The sequence below is a fragment of the Saccostrea cucullata genome, unplaced genomic scaffold (assembly GCF_032062105.1).
Source record: "Saccostrea cucullata isolate Sc308-1 unplaced genomic scaffold, CSIRO_AGI_Scuc_v1 ctg161, whole genome shotgun sequence".
NCBI lineage: Eukaryota > Metazoa > Mollusca > Bivalvia > Ostreida > Ostreidae > Saccostrea > Saccostrea cuccullata.
Genome location: NW_026935527.1, coordinates 336,845 through 341,555, shown reverse-complemented (window position 1 = coordinate 341,555; position 4,711 = coordinate 336,845). Strand labels below are relative to the sequence as shown.

Genomic DNA, 4,711 nt, shown 5'->3' with positions numbered 1-4,711 from the left:
GTCTGGTCTCCCTTGATAATTTAAAGTAAATTCTAAGAAATGATTATCGCAGATGTGAAGTACGCATTCATCCATCTAGCCCAATAACTCGCAGAGGCTTTGCATTCAAATCTGATGATAAAAAGCTCACTCTGCTCAAATGCACATTCATATAACGAAATAAAAAACAATCTTTGTTTTTTGAATGAAGTAGAATGAAGCGAAAATAAACTATTTACTCTTTCATCGAATAATAATTGAATCAAAATTATAAAACATCTGTTTTTAAGATTGATTTAGAATCAATTTTTAAAATAAGATCATTTAACAAAATACAGACCTTTGGGATTTATTTTTCAAACAGTTTTCAACATTAAGTTTATAACTAATTTGCTTATTAATACCCAAATAGAAATGACTAAAAAACAACAACGATTGACCAACTATTTAGTAATGATAAAACAACGTTCTCCAGAAATCATGCAGCAATTGTATTTCTAAAAAGATTTATATTCAGGTAATTAATCAGAATAATGTGTACCATGTATAGTGGGAGAACTTTGTAAGATTTTGTAGCAATGTTAAAAATATATGCAAATGTTTGTAAAGAATTTCATAGGAAAAAAAATAATATATATCAATCCAGGCATCAATTTTCTGTTATCATATTATATTTTTTGACTGCTTTTGAACATAAATGACATAAATAATAAATCCCTATAACGTAAAGAATCGTAAGTTTTCTATGGTGCTTATATATGCGACTTTGTTTTGTTTCCTATATAAATCAAAACAAACTTGTCAATATCCATGTACTTTATATCAATTTTCTGTTTATGTGATGGCACCTCTGTTTCGACTGGGAACTTGATTAAATCTCTTACGTTTTATGATACTGAACATTGGGCAGTATGCCTTTATAAATGTGAGTCTGTAATGTAAAATATACATGCACCCTACATATTTATTGAAAAAAAAATCAATATAGCTGATCCTTAGAAAAAAAGATATATTTTTCTTAAATATAGAGTACTATAATTAAATGTAAGACATTTAATACATACGCTGGGCTCTTTCGAATTTAGTAGTTGTATCGTTAAATTCGATGATTATGATGTTGAGAAAAAAAATAGTGTACCGGTAAATGAAACATATGGAGATAGCGAAGAGTAATCAAGAACAAAAGCCCAAAAAAACAATGCAAAATAGGAGCAGAGTGAACACGGACCTCCAAAACATCAGAGGTAGGATCAGGTGCCATTGAGAAGTGGGCATTCCCTACTGACCGATCACAACTGCAGGTTACTCCTTGTCATGATCAGGAAAAACGAAAAAAAATGCTTCGTCAAATCAGTGTATAAATAATGGACTAACAATAAGTATGAAAAACGTCAACCCGCATTTGACTTAATGATAATATTGGTCATTGAATCTACCATAGATCTTACGAAATGATGACTTTAAACTAGACTGCTGATATACTTGTTTCATCAACTTGTTTTTCCGTATTTTACCCCGTTTCAGAAATTGCTCATACATAGAACGATCATGCTATTACGTATCGAATCAACTGAGATATATAAACTCCGTATGCAGGTGCTGAAGGTATATTGCAGTAAGGGACGTTGACGAATGTAAAGTTAAAGCAATCATAGAGCTAGGTTGTTAGAGTACCATGAACGTCTTTTTCAAGAAAAATATCCGTATTTTCTTCTTTTCACGTATAATATTTTGGACAAGTTCTGTTCAATATGAATACAAAAATAGGTCTGCTAATAAAGGAGTACCATTGGTACCCATGAGAATTCCAATAGATTGTTGGAAGACCTGGTCCCAAAAAAGCATATAGATATTGTCAATCGGAAAGTCAAGCCGTTTTTGAAATCAACTTCAAAATACTTGTGTGTATAATTAGAATGTTTTTAACAAAATAAGTTTGCAAATGTCCGATGACAAGATAAGTAAATTTTCGAGTTCCATTTTTATTGAAAAACCAGCTGTCAAAGTTATCAGAAAGTCTCAACTTTAATTTATCGTGGGGAGTGGTTGTGTATTAAGTTTAAAGTCGTAAGATTTAAGTTAGTAATTTTGGTAAAATCCTGTGATTTTAAATTGTCCAAAAGTTTCTTGGAATTTTTAATTATCCACAACTGATTTACACCACTTCTTGAATATACTGGTTCACAGTACTCTTGAAGTTTCTCCTTCACTACTGTTATTGAGGAGTAAAGAAAGATGCTTGGTTAAGCACTTAAAGGAACCCGCTATGTATTTTTGTTTGTAGGAATTTTTATGAAGTTTCGGAATCTAATATAGATATGGTAGTTCAAATTTGTTCTTTTGGGATCTTAAAAATATTCCAAGCTGACATATGTTTTTGAAGAATTTCTTCCTTAGAAATGGAACTATGACTATAAGTTGGATTACCACTTTTAGAATTAAATCCAAGTTCTTCTAAAATACAGTTTATATAATGAGCCTTACAAACGAAGAAAATGTTATAACCTGCTTTGACAGCAGGGATCAGTACAAACTGATAATGTAATCTATCTAATTCTTTTTTCACTTCTGGATTGTTGAATACAGAAGAATAAATTGTTTCATGTGCCTCTCAATCTCTCAGTAAGAGATTGTAACATAGATCTGATAATGACAAAGACTCAGCATATTTTTTTTCATATTTGGCCCATCGTTTGGCGTAATCCTCTTTAGAATCCATAATATTCAAGAAATTCCGACGCCACTTGAAGGATCGAGGTTTCCCATATTTAAGATCTTTTTAAATTTAGATTATTGATATCCATATTAGGTAAGGTAAGTTAAAGGTAAAGCTTAGGTTAAACGATTTTTTGCTCAATAAATCTGTGAAAAATCAAAACCCGACAATGAAGAGTCACTGCTATGACAACTAGAAAGCTCGGGCCTTTCAGTCTGAATGTTTATAACAGTGTCTTTGGCAAAGAATCATATGACAATCCCATCCCAGTGAGAAAAAATAGGCTCATAAAAATTTTTAAACACTTCAAATTCAAATTGTTTGAAATAAATTTCCCTCAGTTGCTTAATAAGAACCTAACAATAAGTATGAAAAAAGTCAGTCAGCATTTGACTTAATGATAAATTGTGTTTCAAGGTCTTTGTAGCGACCATAGAACTTACGAAATGATGACTTTGAAGGAGACTGCTGATATCTTTGCTGTCATGAAATAATTTGTAATTAAAGGTTACAGAAACAAAATCATTCATTATATCCGCATTCTTAGAAGAAAATTCGGTATATTGTTGTAAATCCTTGTTAGTCCGTCTGTCTCACTTTTCTCTTTCTAAATATACTCTTACATGAAATACATCTAAATGAAGATAAATTACAATATTCAATCTCAGAAATTCATCAGCAATACAAATCAGGAGCAGAGCAAAGTCGGGCCTAAAAACATCAGACGTGGAGTCAGGTGCCATTTAGTAAGCATCCCTTGCCGACTGGTTTCAGGCGCCTCGTTCTCTTTGTCATGATCGGAAAAAACGGGAAAATCAGTAGTCCATTCAGCGTAGAGAATGGTCTAACAATTGATTTGAATCATTCCTTGATATGATAATAGATTGTTTATGCTAACAAGGTTATTGTATCGACCATAGAACTTACAAAATGATGACTTTAAACGAGACTTCTGAAATTCTTGCTTCATTTACTTGTTCATGATGTTTTTAACTAAATTTACTCGTTTTAAAAGTGTTATTACGCAGAGCGTATGGAATCAACTGAGAGACATAACCCCTTGCCCCGTATGCGAGTGATATAGTACATGTTCATTGCTACCTAAGTATAAGGGAAGTTGTCGATTGAAAAGTAGAAGTCATCTAGCTAATCATAAAGCTTTGTTGTTAGGTTACCTTTAACGTCTAGATCTTTTTTCAAACAATTTTCCCAAATATGTATGAAGTAAACGTGTCAGACTATTTTCCTCTCAATAATAAAATTTGAATAATTTCTGCTTCATATGAATAAATAGAAATATGAATTAGGTCTGCTTATAATGAGACATAATAATTGCCCATGGAATTCCAACGGATTGTTGAAGTACACGTACTTGGTTCCCCCAAAGACCACATAGATATTTTGAATAAAAAAAACTCAAGCATCTTGTGAATATTAACTCAGAGTACTTATGTACACAATGATTTTTATAGAATTATCCTTATGACCAATGATAAGGTACGTAAATCAAAGAGTTTCAATTTTATTGAAAATCGCAGCTGTTAATAATGTCAAAAAGCTTGAATTTTTATTTATCACATGGTATGGTTTTACATAGACTTGAAAAGTCGTTAGTTATAAAGTTATCATTTTCCATGGTAAAAACTTGCGATTCCAAAATTGTGTTATTTTACGCAGTAACAACTCATCTTTTGCAATATGATTTGTGCCTGAGCAAGATTTTGAAATTGGTAGCTAAGTGAGGATTTAAAAGAAGTTTTCCTACAAGAATAAGGTATAGGAATATTAATTTTTCACCTTGTAGGAGATGTAAAATCATAATCTACAAAACCTAGAAGACCAGCTTTGATTAAGAAGACAACTCCTAGATCCTTACAGAAATAATCATTAGTCGTAATTGTTGATATAAGGGTTCTCCTATTTGGCACATACATATACATGTTTTGGAATTTTCTATCCAAGTTGCAATTATCTTTTTCTCCGGCCCACCATGCAGCAGTTCCAATTTTTATGTAA

The 4,711-nt window shown here is 31.6% G+C and overlaps 1 protein-coding gene across 1 annotated transcript in view; it reads right to left on the bottom strand.

The window, feature by feature from the left end:
• The window catches only part of LOC134243140 (putative uncharacterized protein DDB_G0293878), a 476,688-nt gene that overhangs the window by 322,728 nt on the left and 149,249 nt on the right, over nt 1-4,711 (bottom strand). The gene's annotated exons all lie outside the window — the stretch shown is intronic.